Source organism: Trichosurus vulpecula, chromosome 1 (genome assembly GCF_011100635.1).
Source record: "Trichosurus vulpecula isolate mTriVul1 chromosome 1, mTriVul1.pri, whole genome shotgun sequence".
Taxonomy (NCBI): domain Eukaryota; kingdom Metazoa; phylum Chordata; class Mammalia; order Diprotodontia; family Phalangeridae; genus Trichosurus; species Trichosurus vulpecula.
In genome coordinates, this window is record NC_050573.1 from 429,480,142 (window position 1) to 429,503,119 (window position 22,978).

Sequence of the window (22,978 nt, forward strand, 5' to 3'; positions counted from 1 at the left end):
CTTTCATAAAATGCTGCCTGAAATACTCTCCCACCCCTTTCCCTATCCAACCACTTTCCTCCCAGCTGCTCATCTGATTGGGGATGGTAGTGGAATGCAGTGGGGAAAAGGAAAAACTTAATCCCATCCTAAGTTCAGTTCATATTTACAATTGATAGGTTGCTATGCATTATTTTGATGCTTCTTTATGTTCCCTTGCTATTTGGAATACTTTTTAAGATATGCTATATATAATTACTTCAGTCCAAGACAATGAATGCACTGGTCAAGGGCAGGAGAAGAGAAGCTAATCCAAAAGAGAGAGAAGATTTTCTTCAACCCAGGATGACATGAGGGCAAGCCAATTAGAGAGAGAATATTTAGAATTTTAGTAATCTCTGAACCTATTCATGCTGCACTAATATTGAAACCCAGAGACAAACTTTGTGAGGAAATAAGCCAGTAGCAGTGAAAGTAGAAATTTACACATAGTATAGAACTAGTTCCCCTGGGTCTACATATATTTGTATTTTATTATAACTACAAAGCATATTTTATAGAAATACAGAAAGATGAAAAATCAGAGAAATATTCAGTGCTCATGGTCAGTTAATGCTAATGTAATTTAAAGGATGCCATAACACAAATTGATTTACAGGTTTAGTTATATGCCAAATCACTCAGGAAATACTTTAATTATTATTTAATTAATAATATTTAATTATAAAATTCATTTAAAAGAACAAAAAGTCTAGACTCTCGAGGGAAAATGTGGAAAAAATAGGAATGAAGCATAGACAGAAACAGCACGTTTTAAACTATATAGTAAAGCAGCTAGCCTTCAAAATTTTATTATTGTTTAAGAAATTAAAAGCTCAAAGAAACAGACTAGATGAGTAAGAACTAAAAAATTTGAAAACAGCCTGAGCTTGAAGATACATGCCTATAATCCTGGCCATTAGGGGAGGCAGAGGCTGGTGTATCAATTGAGCTCAGAAGTTCTGAGCTGCAGTATACTAAGCCAATTTCTTTCTGCAGTTAGTCTGATATTGACATAGTGAGCCCTGGAGAGGGGGAGGGAAGCAGCAAGCTTCATAAGGAAAGGAAAACTTGCCCAGGTAAAAAATTGAACATATTAAAGTATCTGTGCCAATAAGTGCCAGATTTGTCCAGTAAATGGCCATTGCGCTTCAAGACTGAATGAGATAGAAAGACCCAGTAAAACAAAAACAAAACAAAAAACACCAGCACTAGCCCAGCATTTAATAATCTCAAGAACATAACTGGGACTCTACATGACAAGAATATCTGAGGAATCTAGAAGGCAGTTTGGCAAAAATTAGCATCAGAGCAATGCTATATTAAGAAACTCTATGAGAAACAGTGTGGCAAAATGGATATAGATGGAATAGCTGGGTGGCACAGTGGATAGAGTGCTAGTCATGTGGTCACAAAGACCTGAATTCAAATCTAGTCTCAGACACTGACTAGCCGTGTGACCATGGGCAAGTCACTTTACCCTGTTTGCCTCAGTTTCCTCATCTATAAAATGGACATGAGGAAAAGAATCACAAACCACTCCAGTACCTTGTCAAGAAAACTCTAAATAGGAACATGGAGAGTCAGACATGACTAAAATGATTCAACAACAACAATAGATATAAATAAAGCCTCTGAGTCAGGAAGATTTGGATTCAAGCCTTGCACCCAACATATCAGGCTATGTGACCCTAGTTATGTTTCTTATTTTCTCAGTGCCACTCCCTGGCAACTACCTAAGACTATAAGTTGCAAAGAAGGTGCCAATCTGCACTGATAGAAGAATTTCCTCACTAGAAACTGCCCACACCAATGAAATCACAGGCCTTGTTAAAAAATGTGCCAAACATAATCAACTTGAAATAGATATGTGACCTGAATATAAAAGTTTGTATCATTTAAAAACTAGAAGAAAGAAGAAGGAACCTTCCAAAACTGTGGCTAGAAGAAAAATTCTTTGCCAGACCACAGATAGAGATGATCATAAAAGAGAAAATAGGGCATTTCAATTACATCAAATATATTTCCCACGTGTATTACCAACACAGATCAAATATTAAATTACTGAATAAAAAAATTCTTCCATGAAATGAATTGATAAAAGTATTATACCTGAAATATATAAGGAATTGACACAAATATACCAGACCAAGAGCTATATTCTCTAATAGATACAGTGAACAGTCAATTAAACTTATTAAGGGCTTACTATGTGCAAAACATTGTAATAAGAGCCAAACATAAAAAAGCAAAAACCAAAAAACCAACTCCCTGCCTTCAAGGAGCTCACAGACTAAAGGCCATGAGCAATTTTTTTTAAGAGTCAAACGAGAAACTAGTAGAGAATATATAAAAACATGCTCCAAACCATTAACATAAGAGAAATGTGAATTGACACACCTTGAAGGTTTTATTTCCCAGCCTTCAAATTGGCAAAAGGGATAAAAAGACTAAAATACTTTATGTTATAGGACCTCAAGGAAAACATATACTATAATGTGCTTGGAGCAGACCTTCATATAACCACTCTAAAAAAAGAATTTTGATTTTTGTAGAAGAATTTGTTAAATTCTTCATACTCTGATATATACATATGTATGTATATGTATGTATGTATATATACATATATAAGTATACATATATACACACACACACACACACACACTACTGAGCATACACTTCTAAGGAGATCAGAGAAAGAAATAAAGGTCCAATTAGCAAGTAGCAAAATATTCAAAGTATCACTTTTCAAAGAACTAGAAACAAAGGGGTATTTATTGATTTAGGAATGTCTGAACAAGTTTTGCTTTATGAATGCAACAGAATTTTATTGTGGAATGAGAAATGGTAACGTGAGTAATCCTGAAAAATATATGAAGATTCATATGAAGTTATGGAGAGTTAAATAAGAATCAAAAAGACATAAGCAAAATACTTTCATTATAAAAGTAATGATCACTAAAAGATAACCAAATTCTGAGTAACTGAAACCATTAACGGACTAGGAGAACAGATAAAAAAGAATGTCCATTGGCTATGGGACAGGGGAGGGTGCTATGAGAACAGTCTTAGGCAAGGCACTAAATTTCCCTAAGCCTCAGTTTCCTCATCCATAAAATGAAAAAGTTGGATTATAGAAAGCTGGTCTCCAAGGTCCCTTGAGGCTTTTGAGCAATTTTTTTCAGAAACTCAGGTTGTACAGAGCGCTATTTATGCCCAGTCAACCACATAGCAGTTTAGGGGCTAGCTTCCAATCACATATAACTCAGGGATAGAGAGCTCAAAATTTGAGATAATGAATTATCCCCTAACTGCTGAGCCAAAGGAGCTCATGACTCAGGAGATGATTGAAAAGTATTGACCACCCATCCACCTCTTGTTTCTGTTCTAACTGATGCCTTCTCAGTTGCAACTTTCCAGGTGGCATAACATGGTTCCAGTGAGAAGTGAGGGAGGTTAAATCCTTCATACTACCATCATGGTGACCTCACTCTGCCAGTCCCTTTGTTTGAGTATGTGTTCAGCTAAATGAGCTAGCATTGAGTCCTCTGATAGCCTTTGCCTCTTTTAGGTTTCCTTTCCTGATTAAGTGGATATGTATAAGCTTAAAAACAATTTTGAGTTCAAAAATTCCAGAAGCCTATGAATTTGGTGTTAGCAATATCCACTAAAATGGTTAGTTGTGGCAGTAGATGATATAAAAGAAATTGACCGTGGAAGGGGCCTAGAATTAAGTTCAGATAAAGTCTGGTTTAGATAGTATAGATCCCAGGTGAAAAGTAAAATTCCTAAGCTGAAATCTTGAAAACCATTTCATATTCTGATGAAATTTAAATATTAACCTTCCATTAGATTGTAACAGTGGTCATACACTGAATTCTGTTTTAATTATAAGGCTCTGTTAATTCATATTCATTCTTGTATACCTAACACTCTTTTATTAGTAGGAATAAATTATCTGTCCCATACTCTAATTCATTCTCATATCAGAAAAGAGTATGTTGTTCACTCCTTTTTAACTAACTCCCAGACTTATGAGTCTTATTATAATATGCTTTAATTGAAATCAACCACAGAGTAGCTGGGGTAGGGATTTGACAAGTCAATGAGTGTCAGAAAAGGAAGCCCCCTCTCTCCAGAGGTTGAGGACCTAATTCAGTCCAAATTGTTTGGCTAGGTAGAGGATAGGGAAGAGCAAGTTCCCCAGCCCCAGTGGGTTCAGGCAAATAAGTATCACAAGTCTACAACAATGCTATGGATGAATACATTGTCAAACTCCAAACTCCAAACTTTTCTCTGTTTAGGATTGGGAGACATAAGAAGAAACTATCTGAAGAGAGGAAGTAGATAGAATTGACAGATTTGAAATGAGGAAGACCTGATTTCAAACCCCACAAATGACACTTCCTATATGTATGATCCTAGGAAGTCACTTAAACACTTTTAGCCTCAATTTCACTATCAGTAAAATAGGAATGATAAATAACACTACCTCAAAGAGTTCACATATGTAAAATGTTTTACAATCAAGAAAGCACTATGAAAATGAGCTACTATTGCTGTTGTATCCACAAATGATGTAGAAACAAAGTGTGATATGAATAAAATGCATTTTTAAATACTTAGAGTAGAAGGGATGCCACAGTAATCTCCGTAAAGCTGATGGGCATGTTTCTGGAAAGACTTGACATGCCCATTTACAGATATCCTCATCAACATCCCAAACACCAATCAGTCCCATACTTCACAAAGTAATAGGGTCAGATGGCAAAGGCATAGGCAACTCAATTTTCGATTTCTCATTACTTGCTTCACCCACTCACTCCATTACTGCAGATTCAAGTCTCCCTCTCATAGACAGCTCATAAAGCAGCCCTTGAAAAATTGTGCTACTAGAAAATCATATCAAAACTTCCCAAATTTTAAGTTCAATATCAATTCAGTTCAATTCAAAAGACAAATCCAATTCTATTCAATTAATGGAAGCCCCATATCGGCAGGGAGTGCCTAAGACATGTTTTGTTATTCAATTAAACAAACATTTGGGAAGCATCCAGTGAATGAAAAACTGCTGTTCTAGGATATAAAGACAAAACCAAACCAGTCTCTACCCTCAAGAAGTTTACATTCTATTAAAAGAACAAGTCTCAAGGATTTAAAAATCACTACCTAACACTGGGCCAAAGTAGATAATTCTCAGTATCAACAAGTCCACTCATTCCAGAACATTATAGTACAAGTGTAGGATTCATCTATACAACCAGTAAGACTTCTCAGTGATAAGACTACATTATTCTACTGTGTTCCTAAAGTCTGGACACGTCCATCTTTTCCATCAGACATGTAGTATACTGCTTTTCCATCAGACACATAATATATGTCTGCTTACATATTCCATATTCCAGTCAAACTAGACTATTTGCCATCTCCTTCTCCCATTTTAGAGGTATCTTTGTTGAAGTCTTTATCACCTTCATAAGATTTAAGGCAAAAATGAGCTCTCCTCCTTCAGACTTCTTATAGAATCTTGCATATTTTCAAGAAATGAAAGAAATTTTCAACAGCATTTTATTTAATTTGAATATTAATAAATAACATCTTCAATATGATTTCCATCATTTGAGATGCAAAGGTTTTCATGTGCTTTGCAAGATCTATGTGAACTTCATGCAATAATTCCACATTGCCGTCAATTTTAGCACATTCATTCTTTATGCGTTCATGTGTCCAATCAAGTGTGTTGCATGTGATTTTCATTGAGTACACCGTCTCCTTTAGCATACCCCAGAAAAAGAAGTCACTGAACACAGAGTCTTTGGTGAAACAGTTAATGAGATGTTAATGAGATGTCCTATGTGTCCAGACTTTAGGGACACCCTGTATTTTATCCTTCATTAGTTCCAGTACAACTTAGCAAAAAGTGAGGGAAAATGGTGCTGACTCTCTAGTCAGAGAACCTGGATGCAAATCTTGCCTCTGATCCATCCTGCCTGTGTGTCCTTGGGTAAGTCACTTAAAATCCATGAGCCCTAGTTTCCCCATCTATAAATTGGGAAGAGAGGACTACCTAGCTTCTAAGGGCCCATCCATCTCTAGGAGCCTCTAAACATTTGCTAAGCCTTTGTGAGGTATTAGCTATTTTAGTTATGGCATAAAGCTCAGAAAACTTCTTCCTGAAACACCTACCTTGTAAGGCACTGTGTTGTCATATATGGTATAGACACAATGACTGATAAAACACACAGCCTTCTGGAAAATACCTTATAATTGAGTGGGAAGAGGAGATTTACACACGAATAATTCTCAGGTAAGAGTGAGATAAGTGCAAAGGAGATATCCAAGCAAGATTCTATAAGAAGTCTGAAGGAGGAGAGCTCATTTTTGCCTTAAATCTTATGAAGGTGATAAAGACTTCAACAAAGATACCTCTAAAATGGGAGAAGGAGATGGCAAATAGTCTAGTTTGACTGGAATATGGAATATGTAAGCAGACATATATTATATATCTGATGGAAAAGCAGTATACTATATGTCTGATGGAAAAGATGGATTAGATAAAAATTATGGAGGACCTTGAATATCAGGGTGAGGACCTTATCTTTTATTCAGGAGGCAATGTGTCATATGCAAGGAGGTGAATTACTTAGAACAATTCCAAAAGTTATCATCTCCAAACTCCCAGACACACGATTTGCAGCAAAGATGTGCTTATCATGAAGATACATTTCTTCAAATGCTCTTAGCTCCGGTACTTCCAAGGGAAGGATACAAAGCAATAGGGAAGCTCAAAAAGATGGGGTAAGGGCACTGCCTTCATGCTGCTCTGCTGCTCCACACAAGACATGAGAGTTATATTATCTAATGTCAACAAGTTACACCACTACAAACTAAGGTGGGGAAGAGGAAGCACATGACTTAAGGATGCAGCCATTTTTGGGTCCAACAACTATTTTGGACTTATTCGATGAAGATATACTTTTTAATGAAGTAATTTAGATTTAGGTTAAAAAGGGCTGAAACAATAGCTGACCTTCTACATCTTTACTTACAGTGTAAATCTCAGAAGATTTTCCTGGAACAACTGCAGCACACATTATTAGTGAAATCTCTCCCTGAAGGAAGTATGCAGACAGAGCCTAATGTGCAATTTGTCAAATCTGTTCAGTTACAAAGGACAAGGAACTAAAAGTCAACAAAGCAATTTGAAGTTATGAAAGCCTCAGGATGATTTCAACAAGCTGGGTATTCCTAGATGCCACCTAGGAGCTGGAATGAGCTTTCTTCTTCCCAGCAATGGGACTGAGTTGAAAACAGTCTCATGGATCTTGTTGGGGGGGTGGAGTACTGAAAGTGATGCCTCATCATTTCCTTAGCACATTGAGGGTACTAGTAATAGTTCAGGGACCTAAATCAAAAAATCCAGTGCAAAAGCCAGATTCAGTCAATAGCTTGACCCTTTGCTTGCTTGCTTTTTAATTGAAAAGCAAATAAAAATTATAATGCTATGAGGAAGGAAGGAAGGAAAGAAAAAGAAGAAAGGAAGGAGGGAAGAAGGAAAGGAGGAAAGGAGGGAAGGAGGAAGGGCAGAAAGGAGAGAAGAAGAGGAAAGAAAGGAAGGAAGAAAGCAAGGAAGGAAAGAAAGGAGAGATGAAAGAACAGAGGGAGAATGGAAGGTAGAAGAGAAGATAAAGGAGGAGGAGGAGGAGAAAGATAAGGAGGAGGAAAGGAAGAAAAAGAGAGAATTTTCATCCAGGTCCAGCTTTTGATTGAGGCCAAAAGAAAAAATCAATATTCTCAGGAAGTATGACCTACTAGATGAAAACATGCTAAAGTTTAAGTCTTATCCATAGGTTTAAGAGTGACCTGAGACTACTTCCTCTTATCTATAAAACAGGGGTAATATCTGATCAATCAATCAAGCCTTTATTAATTGCCTACTATACCACTCTTCTTGCTGTTCCTCACATAGAATACTCCTCCTTGCATCTCTTTGCCTTCACATTGGCTGTCTTCTACACCTAGAATGCATTTCCTCCTCATCTCTACTTATTGTAATCCTTTATTCCTTCAAGAAACAACTTAAGGATCAACTTTTGCATGACATTTTACCTGATCCCCTTTCCCCCAGCTACTAGTGCTTTCTCCTCACAAAAAGAGTACCTTGCATTTTTAACTCTGTATATTCTGCAATATGTGTGTGCTGGCTTCCCTATTAGAATATAAGCTACATTTGGGCAAGGGCTGCTTCATTTTTTGTCTTTCTCTTCCCAGAATAAAGCAAAGTTCCTGGCACATGGTAGGTTAGGAAACCGAGGTACAGAGAGGTTAAGTGACTTAGCCAGAGTTTCACATCCAGTAAGTACTTGAGATAGAATTTGAATCTAGAATTTCCTGACCCCAAGCCCAGTGCCCTAACTCCCAAGCCTCAATCAATAAGCATCCATAATACATACCTACCATGTGCCATCCTTTTAAAAGGAAATTCATGTGAGACTAGTCAGTCATGTGGAAATAAATCAGAAATGAACTTAGGGCTCCTAGACTCTAAAGGCCACCTTTGTAGCCTGGAAGATTAGCATAGGATCCCTGAGCTATGCTTTCTATCACAGGAAGGAACACTGGCCCAAACCAGAGACATCGTTTTCCTTGACAGTCTCACTCAGTTTTCATGAGTTTAACTTTTGATCTTAGACTTCCTCAGCAATACGGATTGGTATGTTTTTTTGCCAATGCCAGGTGCCCATACCCCCATGTAATTGGCCAGTGTGCCAATTACACTGTACTTTTCTTTTTGGGATCTTTTTGAGGAGGTGATCTGTGGATTCTTTCACTTTCTATTTTACCGTCTAGCTCTAGAATATCAGGGCAGTTCTCCTTGATAATTTCTTGAAAGATGGTATCTAGGCTCTTTTTTTGATCATGGCTTTCAAGTATTCCAATAATTTTTAAATTATCTCTCCTGGATCTATTTTCCAGGTCAGTGGTTTTTCCAATGAGATATTTCACATTGTCTTCCACTTTTTTCATTCCTTTGGTTCTGTTTTATAATATCCTGATTTCTCATAAAGTCACTAGCTTCCACTTGCTCCAATCTAATTTTTAAGGTAGTATTTTCTTCAGTGGTCTTTTGGACCTCCTTTTCCATTTGGCTAATTCTTCCTTTCAAGGCATTCTTTTCCTTATTGACTTTTTGGAGCTCTTTTCCCATTTGAATTAATCTATTTTAAGGTGTTGTTTTCTTCAATATTTTTTTCAGTACTTTTTTTGGGGTTCTCTTTTAGCAAGTCATTGACTTGTTTTTCATGGTTTTCTCGCAGCATTCTCATTTCTCATCCCAATTTTTCCTCTACTTCTCTAACTTGCCTTTCCAACTCCTTTTTGAGCTCTTCCATGGCCTGAGACCAGTTCATGTTTTTCTTAGAGACTCTTGATGTAGGCTCTTTGACTTTGTTGACTTCTTTTGGCTGTATGTTTTGGTCTTCTTTGTCACCAAAGCAAGATTCCAAAGTCTTAGACTGACTCTGAGTGCGTTTTCGCTGCCTGGCCATGTTCCCAGTCAACTTACTTGACCCTTGAGTTTTTCAGTGGGGTATGACTGCTTGTAGAGTAAAGAGTACTTTGTTCCAAGCTTGAGGGGATGCGCCATTGATTTCAGAGCTATTTCTATACAGCCATCTCTGCCACATCAGCACTCCTCATTTCCCAAGAACCGCCAACCCAGACTTGACACAAATCTTAAGCAGGCTCTGCCCTCTTGCTCTGATCCACCACTTAATTCCTCCCACCAGGTGGGCCTGGGGCCAGAAGCAACTGCAGATGTAGTTCTGTAACTGCAACACCTCTGCTGCCCCGGTGGCCAAACCGTGAACTCCTTCCACTCTGTCCCAGCAGCATTTCCCACTAACCTTCTCTTTTGTCTTTGGTGTTTGTGGGTTGAGAAGTCTGGTAACTGCCACAGATCACTGATTCAGGGTGCTAGGGCCCATTCTGCCTGGCTCCTGGTCTGGTTGGGCCTGCTGCTGCTTCAGGACCTAGGAGAGCAGCCAATCCAAAAATGTAGCAAAGCTGAAAACCAAGAGCATTTTCCCTACTTCAGAGAGGAAAGGGGACAATCAAATCTTTGACGTGTGGTGTCAAAATTTGTTAGCATGACTGAAAGTAGGTATTAGTTCTTTTGCTGGCTTGGATGTAAGGGACAGGAGCATGTTAAATGCTGTGATTTGGGACTTACGACAAAAGGTGAGGCACTGATAGTAATCATTCTATTTCTTCTCTGTCACAATGGAAAATTGAACTATGGTACACACCAGGATCTTCACTATTAACCCTAAATCTGAGAGTTATATGAGTTGATGTCAGGAAAATTCAAAGATGGACATACAGAGAAGAATAAAACTTCACTGAAGTCAGTTACAGTAGAGAAATAGAAACATATTAAGTGGGAAAATAAGAAACAAGAGATTGCATTGAATAATGAAGGGAAAGGAAAATTAAGGGATGAAAACACAAAGATTGTGCTTAAAATAAATATAAGAGTTGGTCCTCGGTGACCTGATTTTATATAATTTTAGCACTATGTGATTATGATCAAATCACTTAGCCTCTGTAAACCACTGTCTCTTCATCCATAAAATGGACCTAAAATTGCTCTACCTCACCGCACTGTCATGAGGACAGTTGCTTTGTGAACCTAAAAGTGACATAACAGTGAGAGACATTGTTATAGTCACCATTCTGTGGCTCCTCTGAGAAGCTTCTCTCGCAGCTCCAGTGTAGTTTATGATCCTCCTGACCTCTCCTGTCCTTAGCCATCAGAGTTTGACAACTTCATCACTTTCTCTTTTTCTCTGATCTGACCTTTCAGCTCTCGATAACAACCTGACAATTGAAAGGGCTTCTTTCCTTTTCTGAAAGCCCCTCAGCTGCAAGCACTTACCCTGCAGTCTGAGCAGCCACCTGACAGCTCTCTGCTGCCCCCCATTGGAGTCCATCCACCATAGCCTGCTCACCTTAGATGTTTCTGTACCCAGGTAACAGGCTGCCTTTAAGTTCTGAGATATACATCTAATGCAATGCTTTGAATATAGTAGGTACTTGAACTGCTTTATAATTAAAATTTAATTATACCAGAGTTCAGGATCCATCCTACCCAACAATTGCTTCTCTCCATATCTGAAATAAGAATACATTTGCTCTAAACTTCAAATAGACTGTGTGCTGTTTGTTATATCAAGACTCTTGACTTATTAAATTAAAGCTTAAAAGAGTTTATTAAAACTACATTTCTTTTGCAGCCACATCTCACACTCAGATCCAAAGGTGGTCAGGGACAATAACAGACTGGTGTTAAATGTAATACAGCATACAAGTATAATAAATGCTCATTGAGTGGATCAGTTGTTGTCTTCTCACAAAATCATGAAGTGTATTTTTCATTATGGGATAATACAAATACGTGTAAACCAAACACCTAGCTTAGTGCTGTACATGTTGTATGTTCAATGAACAGTCGACTGATGAACAGACAGACTAATGAAGGGAAAAGACAGCAATGTATGTTTTTCCTAGGAATATGTTCACTTTTTAATTTGTGTTAAAAGTTTATTTGAAAAAAAATGTTGAAAATGTGAACATTCCTACATTTCTGAAATGCTATGCCTTCACCAAGCATTATTTTATTATCTACACACAAATAAAAATATCCATTACTCTAATGTAATTAATTATACAAAACAGGCCTTAATTCTGTTCTTCATTGAAAGTGCCTTCTCTAGGTTATTTTATGGTCAGTAGTTGATTATAATCAAAAGGAAGTTATTTGCAACTAAATTTGACCAGTGAAAAAAAGGAGAGATGGAGACTTTTTGCAGGCATCTGACCCTTCCAAATGTACTTACCAATAATATAGGCATTGGTACTTTCCTAGAACTCAAATTTGGACAAATATTCAGCCCTGGATAAATATTTCTCCCTCAATGTTACTGGAAGAATGAGAAGGTGGACCAAGAGAAGTCAACCTCATTATTGGTTACCTAATGTTGCTAGAAGTTTCAATTAGAGATGACCTCACCCTACCCTTCCCTGATTTGTTAAAATAGGAACCACTAGAAGTGTTTTGCTTATATTTAGATGTGAGTCCTAAGGTTGTAATGGTACCAAGCTTTCTACTATCACATTGAGAAAAAAAGAATAATGGTTCTAGCTAAATTCTTAGCTATGTATTTAAATAGCCTTGCACTGACATGTGGTAGTCATACTGTGTGTGTGTATGTGTGTGTGCATGTGTTTTAAACATCCATAACTACCTCCATTTCCTTGACTTAAGCTTCTGCTGCTACATACCGTTAAAAAAATAAAATCTAGGTTCAGATGTATCTCTACATTCAGCTTTCTACTTTATTCAACAGAAATAAAGGATACTGCATTTTATAGCTAACTGCTGTCTCAAAGCAAACTTTTACTCTACATTCCATCATGGAGAGTACTATCCATCCCAATCCTACTCACTCCTAAGGGCTATGAACCTAGTTTTCCAGACAAAAAAGAAGGGCAAGATGAAAATTCTTAAATGCTTAATAGAATAATCACAGGAATTGATTTCCTAAAAAAATAGTAAGTCATGCCTTCTCAAATCTTTGGTACAGACATTAGCTACAATAATCCAAAGTTACCCACACCGCAAATGACATGGCACATTTTGTAATTAAGTATTTGTGAATTTAGACGTGTGTAAACAAGGGAGGAAATGCATTAAGAAAGCCACCTGGATTTCTCTTGTTTCTAAAAATATACAGTATATACAAGACCAGTTCTTCCTTTGATCAAGTCCTTGGGGAGGAAGAGACGAGCAGAATGTTACTATTTGAACTCCCCTTTCTGGGTCTTTTTCTTCTCTTCCTTTCTTTCTTGCTTGGCCAGCTTGTTTTTCTCCTTTTTCAGCATGTCCTGTTCCTTCTACCCCCAAGACTCATCCTGCAGTGAATCTTGTTCCAATTTTTAATCATTCAGGACATCTTATATATTAGTATTTCAGAAAAGAGATTTTTCAGACCCAATGTTTATTGTAGTAACAACTGACCCACCTTTCTCATTTGCTTCCTCCTCATCTGTCACATTAAACTGAGCCAAAAGGGTGACTTTCCAATGCTTCTCCTCCTTTGATCCCATCTTTGGCTTCACCACAATCAATATCCATTTCTAAATACAGGTGGCAAAGGTTTATATTCATCTTTTCTTTTTTATCTTTGGTGATAATGGGGTATCGGACTACAGTTCAATAATCTCCCTGCAGATAGCAAGAAGTGAGTCCTCTGCCAGGAAGGGGGCCAGGATTCCCTGCAGCCAGCCTAACCTCTTCTCTTTGTCATGCTCCTGTAGGATTCCCTGGATGTAGGCACCATATCAGCCAGGTCCACCTCCAGCACCTCCAGACAAATGTCCAGCCAAGGGCAGAAGCTGTGGTCTTCATCTGAGGCCATGGCTCTGCTGGGTACTATCATCTTAAGACTGGGTCCTATCTCTATACTGTACTTTTAATAAAGTCTTTGTTGCTTTCATGGAGGATATTTTAAATGAAATTTTCTCTGAAGAAGAAATATTCATGAAAAAATAATCTATACACATTTAAAGAACAACTTCTTTGTGAAAGATGCATTTCATCAGATATTAGAATTGTGGACATAATGTAAGAAGATTCCCTACTGCATAAGGAGACAAGATGTAGGTCAAGGCAGTACAATTGGAGCAAATCTAAGAAAGAAGATAGATTTAGTTTGCAGAATGAGACATAGAAACAGATAGAAAGATAGAGTGATAGATAATAGATTGATAGACATATATTGTCGTGTACCTATATATCTATGCACACATATAATATGCATATATATTTACATACAACCATTCATGGAATTTGTTTTGTTTGACTGTGTATCATTATTGGCTCACTTTTCCTTTTGAAGAGAGAATAAGTAAACCTATACCTTTTCTAGCTCTACATGTGAAGATTATTTCAAATGACTAAACCTTGACAACTAGCAGTTAAGTGCCCTGAGGTCAAGCTTGACCTGGACATAATTGAATGATGAGATTTTGGGTGACTTCATGTCTCTGTACCTCTCTCAGTTTACTCATATGTAAAATGGAGTTAATAATAGCTGCCTACCTCACAAGAAAGTTGTCAAGTTCAAAGGAGATCACGGTGAAGTGCTTTGAAAAAAAATATAACAAGTTAAACAAATCCGAAATGATTTGAGTATTTTTGTATTCTTCCTAAGTATGGATAAATAGATGAGAAAGAAACAGAGACAGAGAGACAGAGAGGGAGTGTACATATACACATACATACATTCACATACATGTTCATATATTGCATATATGTAATACATGTTATATAATGTATATTGATTGAATAGACTTACTTCCTTTTTTGTTTTACAAATTTATTTTATTTTCAATTCACAGAACAAGCATTTCTGTAACACTGTACAATAAAAAAGATGATTGCACATGAAATTACAAATCTACCATGTACGACCTTCTATTCCCTCTAAACATACAAAATTATCATGTAAATTTCTTCTTTTTTTGCTTTTTTTCTTCCCCCTCTCACCCTAGAGATAACATATTATCTCCCTGTTGGCCAAATTGTACAAAATAGTTCTCCCTGTCAAAATCCCAGTTTGTCACTATCTAATCATAGATCAATGAGAATTAAATAAAATATTGCATGAATCTTTATGTAAAACCATATGTTTAAATTTATATCATAAGTTATAACTAATACCCAAGCTAATAAGTATAAATCTATATGTGTACACATATAATGCATATGTAATAAACTATTGATGCAGAACAAGGTCATGAAATAAATTATTGTCATACCTATTATTTATTAAAGTTTTATCATAACAATTAATGGCCCAATAAAACCAATAATATATTTTGAAGTGAATACAAGGTCATAATAGTAATTCAAACCCATTGAGCATCAAAAGACTACCCTAAATGTGTTATCAAAACAGAGCAGTGCAGTAAGAAACAAAAATTAAACCAAATTAGTATTCATATTTAGCATAAATTACTAAAGCAAGGTTGTAATAAGTCATCAGATCAAAGCAATCAAAAATAAATGTGTGTGTGTGTGCATTTGAAGTCATTGGTGCTTGATTATTTAACAGACAATCAAAAGCAAGAAAAATGACACCCATCTAGAAGGGAGGTTGTTTTTTGCAAATTCCATATTCTCTTCTCCAAGTATACATTTTTATGGCACTTTCTTAGTATTATAACATATTTTAAAAATAAAAGAACATTTCCTTTTTTGTGACAATTGGAGCTTGAGCCATATGGTTCCACTGGGGAGGCTAGAGAGTGGCAATACTACAGCCCACAGTGAAAACAAACAACATGCAGAGAAAACAAGTGTAGGTCCGCCCCTGGACTTTGTTAGCCAAGAAACAGCATGCATCAGGGATAAAAGAGATATACAGTGACAGGCAAAGATGGCAAAAGACTTCAAAGCTGTCTAGTCTTTGTCTCACACAGTCCTTAGAAGAGATCTTTAAAAGTCTAAGTTTGTTGTTTAACCCAACTATCATTCAACTTCCCCTTTTCTGACATTAAAATAGTTAGCTTATAATTGTTCAAAACAAATGTTAAAAAGATTCATGTTCTGATCCTTCTTCAACTACAAAGCCAACATTTGTACAGTTGCTAGTTTGAGAAACAGAGTTCATGAAAGCAATCCTGAATTTGTAGCATCTGGGGATAAAGGAAGAGAGGGATATTTAGCTCAACCAATCACTCAAGGAAAAAAAAAAAGATGAAATCACTAAAGGTCTCTGGGACTCAATTTCTTAATTTATAAAATGGAAATAGTATTTGTTTTACCTTTTTGAAGAATGTAAATCATTTTATCAACCTGGAAAAGCTATATAAATATGAGCTACCATGTGAGCTACAATTTTATGAGTTTTTTTAATATAGAGAAGAAAACAGAAGGAAATTCAGAAGGAAGCATGGACACGTAGGATGATTTTGAAAGTGGTGTGTGGGATTCATTATATCTTTGCAGGAGGCAAAGTATGAGAGAATTGGATGGTACCCTGAATGTGGATTGTCAACAATATTCAAAACTATCAGTCAGGGAAACATTAGAGGATCTCCCAGATTTTCTGACAAGTTCAGGGTAAGGTGAATGCTGGAAATTTTCTGTGAATGTGTATGTGTGTATGTATATCTATTCCCTCATACACATACACACACACACACGTCTGTATCTGTGTCTATATATGTCTGTGTATCTAATTACTGAAACATTCACATATTATATAAATACCTACAATGATTTTTAAATATATCCTTCAAGGACTTAAGTGTTGGGCAAGGAAGCTCTTAAAAACAATACCATGAGGTTATTTTTGAAATCATGGTTAATGAGCTTTGGAATGAGGAAAACCTGACTTTAAGTTCCACATCTGAACCCTATAGGCTGTGTGACCCTGGACAAGTCACTTAGCCTCTCAGTGTTCTTGGGTAATTACGTAACACTAAACATTACAGAGAAGCTGACAATCTACATCGACAGGGGAAGTTTCTCATTTGAAGTCCCATATACCGGTGAAATTCTAGCTCTCATAAAAAAGTTTCCGGGCAAATCAATTTTTCTAAAAGTATGGAAAAATGAAAAATCACTCCAAAACTATTATCTATATAAGACCTAGGCAAAAAATCAGTAACATTGGTCATTAGTGTCCTCATCCTCGTATTTTGTTGTCCTGGTCATTTGTCATCACCGAGTATGCCTGCTATCACATCATCACAAGGATTAACATTGATCAATTAATCAATAAGCATTTATTAAAAATTAAATTATCTCCACTTTCAAGGCATTTGCATTCTTAATAAGGAAGTCTACAAGTTTACATGTAATCTTATACAGAATAAATACAAATAATTTGAAAGAAGATAAATATAAAATAGCTTGGAAACAAAGGCACTAGCAATTGATGGGGCCAGGGAACATTTCACGTAGAAGGTGATACTTAAGCTGTGTCTTGAAGGAAGACAGGGATTCTAGGAAGTTTAGGCATGTGTACTGCACAGTCAGACAGTACAAAGACAAGGAGATAGGAGATGAAGTAGACTGTGGCAGAATAAAGAGATCAGTTTTGCTCAGTTAAAGAATTAAGGTAGAGCAGTAATGTACAATGAGGTTTGAAGCATAGGTGGAAGTCAAGGTATGAAAGGATTTGAAAGCTGAACAGGAGTTAATATTTTATCCTAGTGGTAACGGGAAGCCTGGAATTTATTGAGTAAAAGAATCACGTGGTCAGATCTATGATTAAGGAAAATCATTTTGGAAGCTCTATGGAGAAAGGCCAAGAATAAGGAGATACTTAAAGCAAAGAGACCAGTTAGGAAGCTGTTATAATAATCTAGTCGAGAAGTAATGAGGGCCTGGATCAAAGTGGTAACTGTTTGAGTCTAAAGAAGTGATCAAACGTGAGAGATTGCAGACATTAAAATGGCAAGATTCGGCAATTAGTTGGTTATGTGCCATGTGGGAGAGTGAGCAGTCAATGATAATATCAAAATTATAAACCCAAGTTGAAAGAATTGAGGTGACTTTGACACACATATGGAAGTTTAGAAGAAAATAAGTGAAAGGTAAAAATAATGAATTCAATTTGTAGATGCTGAGATATTTGTGGGACATCCAGTTTCATGTTCAAATTGGCATTTGGTGATGCAGAACTATAGTTCAAGAGATGGGGTGGAATATAAAGATCTATGAATCATATACAAAGACATTAAAATCAAACCCATGACTGCTGATGGGGTTAGCAGGAGAGAGAATTTAGAAAGAAAAATGAGAGGACTTAGAGCAGAGCCTTGGGGAACATCCACAGTTCATAGGAATGAAACAGATGACCAGCCAGCAAAGGGTATTGAAAAGGAACAATCAAACTGATAGGTAAAGAGAAGGATAGTGTCACAAAAAATTCAAACAGGTGAGAGAGTTTAACAGTGTTGAATGCATCAGTGAAGCTGAGAAGCATAGGATTGACTGGTATTTAGTCTTTAGATTTTACAATATACATATCATTGATAACTTTGAAAAGAGTAGTTTCAGTTGAGTGATGAGGTCAAAAGTCAGATTTCAAAGGTTTTAGGAGTGAAGGAGAGGAAGTGGAGCCACAGAGTGTAGACCGTTTTTCAAGAAATTTGCCTGAGAAAGATAGGAAAGAAAAATGATGAAACCATAAATGAGTGATAAGGTCTAGGAAAAGTTTTTATGGGTTTTTGTCTTTTTCTTTGGATTGAGGATACATGGGAATGGTTGAAGGCAGTAGGGAATATCCAGCAGATATGAAGAGGTTGAATATTTGAGGAGGGTGGATAATTCAAGTTGCAATTTGCTGGGTAGAAGGGGATGGATCAAGGTCACATGTGGAGATGCTGGCCTTGCCTGTGAGAAGGGCAGAAGATTAGAAGAGACTGGAGAATGATACCAAGGGATTTTGAAATGAAGGAAGGGCAGAACGGGATTTCTCAAATGGCGTCAATTTTCTCATTTAAGTAAGAGGTGAGATCCTAAACTAAAAAAAAATAGGGGACAAAATGAGAATGTGATTTTGATTCTGACATAGGAGCATCATAACATAGGAATATAAATTAGGGTTTAGCCAGTCAGCAAATCCTCAAGTATATCATGTGCCAACCACTGTGCTAAGAATTTAGGTTTCTATCCAGAAAGAGATGAGGCCAGACATACACTCAGGAAAGAAAGGGAGACAGAACAGGGAATATGGGTAAGGGAGGAATAGGCCCAGTTGGGTAAGTTTGTGCTGCAAACTCATGAACTCTAGGATGTGCATTTGATAACAATTCATTGACATGACATGTTTTTAAGTTTACAGCAACTGTACACAGACTATTAATAGCAATTGTGTTTGCCACTAGCAGGCAATGGCTGATCTTTTTAAGAGTTTCAGAGGTGGTGGCACTGTTGTCCTTGCTATACTTTCTTAGTAAATGGCAATTCTTAAAAGCTAATTAATGTTAATTGGTGGTGTTGGGGAGATGTTAAATGACAATAAATATTGGAGAGATAACACACTGGATGGTAGTTAATGAACAATAGTATTAGAAAACCTACTTGTAGGATATAAAATAAATCCATATAAAACATTACCATTTCTATATGTTGCCAACAAAACCCAGCAAGAAGAAATAGAGAAATTACATTTTAAATGACTGCAGACAGTATTAAATACTTTGGAGTCTACCTGCCAAGACCCACACGGGAACGATATGAACACAATTACAAAATATTTCTCACACAAATAAAGACAGATCTAAACAACTGGAGAAATATTAATTGATCATGGGTAAGCTGAATTAATATGATAAAAATGATAATACTACCTAAATTAATTTACCTATTTGGTATCATGCCAATCAACTATCTAAAGATTATTTTATTGAGATAGAAAAATATCAAAATTCATCCTAGAAGAACAAAAGTTCAAGAATATCAAGGAAATCAATTTTTAAAAAAGGAAGATGGTCTAACAGTACCAACTCAAAGTACAAAGCAGTAATTATCAAAACAATCTGTTACCAGATAAGAGTGGTAATCAATGGAATAGATTAGGAACACAATACAAAGAAGTAAATGACCACAGTAACCTAGTGTTTGATAAGCATAAAGATTCAAGCTATTGGGACAAGAACCCAAGATATGACAAAAACTTCTGGGAAAATTGGAGTAGAGTTTGGCAGAAATTAGTCATAAGCCAACGTCTCACACCATGTTCCAAGATGAGCTCAAAATAGGTGCACGATTTAAACGTAACAGGTGATATTGTAAACAAATACAAGGAGCATAGGAAAAAATGTCTGTCAGACCTATGGAGAAGGGAAGAGTTAATGATCAAAAAAGAGATAGAGAAAATCACAGGAGGTAAAATGGATAATTTTCATTACATTAAATTAAAAAGGGGTTGCAGAAACAAAGCCAATATAGCTAAAATTAAAAGGAAAGGAAGAAGCTGGTGGAGCGGGGAATTTCAGCAAGTTTCTCTGATACAGGTCTCATTTCTAAAATATATGGGAAAAAGAACCAAATTTATAAAAAATAAGAACAATTCCCCAAATGACAAATGGTCAGAGGATACAAACAAGAAGTTTCCTAAAGAAAAGATCAATAGTCATATAAAAATACTCTAAATCATTATTGATTAGAAACACAAATGAAAACAATTCTGAGATACTACCGATTATATTGTCTAAAATGACAGAAAAGGAAAATGAGAGATACTGGAGAGGATATGGAAAATGGAAACAATAATGTACTGTTGGTGTTGTAAACTGGTCCAACCATTCTGGCGAACAATATTGAATTACATCCAACGGTCTATAAAACTGCATGCAATACCCTTCGATGAAGCAATGTTGTTACTCTCTCTCTATGCCAAAGAGATCAAGAAAAAGAAAAAGGATCGATATCTACAAAAAGTTTTATAGAAGCTCTTTTTGTGGTGACAAAGAATTGGGAACTGAGGGGATGAACAAGTTGTGGTAATGATTGTGATGGAGTATGATTGTGCTCTAAGAAATGATGAAGGGGATGGTTTCAGAAAAGCCTGGAAAGACATACATGAACTGATGTAAGGTGAAATGAGTAGAACCAGGAGAACATTGTACAAAGTAATAGCAATATTGTAACAATAATCAACTGTGAAAGACTTGGCTACTCTGATCAATACAATGATTGATGTTAATCCCAAAGGGCTCACGTTGAAAAATGCTATCCACCTCCAGAGAGGAAGCTGGTGAACTCTGATTGCAGTGCAGATTGAAACATTTCCACCTTGGGTTTTTTGCTTTTTTGCAGCATAGCTAATATGACACTATGTTTTGCATGACTTCACATGTAGAACGGGTAGCATTTTGTTTGCCTTCTCAATGAGTCAGGGAGGAATGAAAAGGTGGGAAATAATTTGAAACTGAAGATAAGAATTTTTTAAAAAGTTAAAAATTAAAACTCACAGTCCTTCAAGGCTACACCCCACCTCCAGAACCCTGAGGAGAGCGGTTGCTAGCTGAGCTCTGGTGAACTGTCTAGTTCAAGTGGGGATTAGGAAAATAGTTTCAGAGCCTATGTGCTACATAACACAAGACTAAACTTTGATCATATATGGTCAGCCTTTGTCATTTGTTTCACATATAGCATGATCATCTGCTCACAACTTAAATTATAAGGAACATTAAAACTGAGATATGACTATATCTGCATAATTGTTTTTATATTGTATTGTTTTCTCTCATTCCTCTTATGTGCCTACCCAGCAAGGTTGCTATGGATAAAGGAGGATGACTCATATCATCAACTACGAGGCTTTAATCTAGAGAAGACACTTAATTGTGGCAGAAACATTTTGAAGTGGAAATAAAAGGGTGACTTTCCTAGAAATCACATGTGGACTCTTTCAGTCTCCCAGTTTCTCAATCTCAGATTAAATAGACCTTCACCTCCATTCCAAATTATCCATGAAACCATGCTGAGATATACAGGATTTCATCATCCCATAGTTATGCTCTACAGCAGGGGTTTTTCACATGAGGTCTGTGAATTTAAAAACATTATGTATATATATATATATACAAGCTGCATTTCAACATAATTGGCTTCCTTTGAAATATTATGTATTTTACCTTCTTCATTTAAAAATATTATTCTGAGAAGGGGACCAAAGGGGACCAAGACTCCCCAAAGTGCCCATGACACAGGGGGGGAAAATGGTCTAAGAACCCCTTCTCTATGAGATAATGGCATCCTAGCATCAGAGAGGTTGAACAGGACATGTGCAAATCTGACTTTTGTGCTTTGGGCTGACCATATGTGCCTGATATCTAGGAGAGGGCTTGGTGCTTTGAGATGCCAAAGCAGTCTCCTTATTGGATCACAAGCAGGGAGAGTTGATGGCTCAGTGCAGTGACCCTAAAATCAGTATTCTTATCCCTTCCAACCTCAGATCTGATAAGGACTCTTGGAGCTATTTCTTATTATGGATGGAAAAGAGCAACTGGCTCCATCCTCTCCTCTTCTGCCTTATCATGTAAAGTACCTGGTCTGCCAAGTGAGCTGGGACCCTGGATGCCTTTTCTGATTTGTGTTTACTTTACTGAAAAGGTGACTGAACACCAGCTTTGTGATATTCATATTTGGGCTTAGAGCAGCTGAAATCTGTTGGGGGGATTTATGTTAACACGTTACAGATAGCTTTGTTGGATCACCTGTAGGTATTTGATTATTTTAACAAAATTTGTGGAACATTATTCCCGGAAGAATATAAGATCATAAAAAGTCTTTTAGGTCTAAAACTTGGTGACCACTCTCCATAAGAATCTCTGTTTTTCACTCTCCCCACTTCTTCAATTCCAGTGTATGGACTCTTCTATCCTGCCAAAAACCCCTGATCACTGGGCTACTACAACTTTATCTCCTCTCACTTTGTCTCCCTCCTGGTCACATTCAACTCCTTTTCTCAACAGGACATTGTGACCCAGTTACTAATATTACCATCAATGAACTCCAGATTCTCTTGTGCCTCTAACTTACCATTATAAGTATCCAATCTTAGATCTTTTCCACAGAAATCACACACCATACTTAACCACGTAAACTACAAATTCACTTTACCTAATTTCAACTAGACCTTTAACACTGCTCATTCTCTTATCACTAATCTCTTATTAAACCCTAATACACTCTATGCAATGGCTATTCCTCACTTCCACCAGCCATGTGCTGCAACCAGCTCCTACAGGCCCTTGAGAGCTGACTGTTAAGTTTTCAATATGGGCATTTACACTTTGGAAATCAACAACCCTACAACCAGGGCTTCATTTATTTTTTTGTTGATTGTTTAGACAAGAAAGTGCTAGAAAAAAA

General features: G+C 36.7%; 1 pseudogene; it reads right to left on the reverse strand.

Annotated features, from left to right (window-relative positions):
- Window positions 1-12,876: 12,876 nt before the first annotated feature.
- Window positions 12,877-13,517, reverse strand: LOC118839470 (annotated as a pseudogene).
- Between the last annotated feature and the right edge of the window lie 9,461 nt (window positions 13,518-22,978).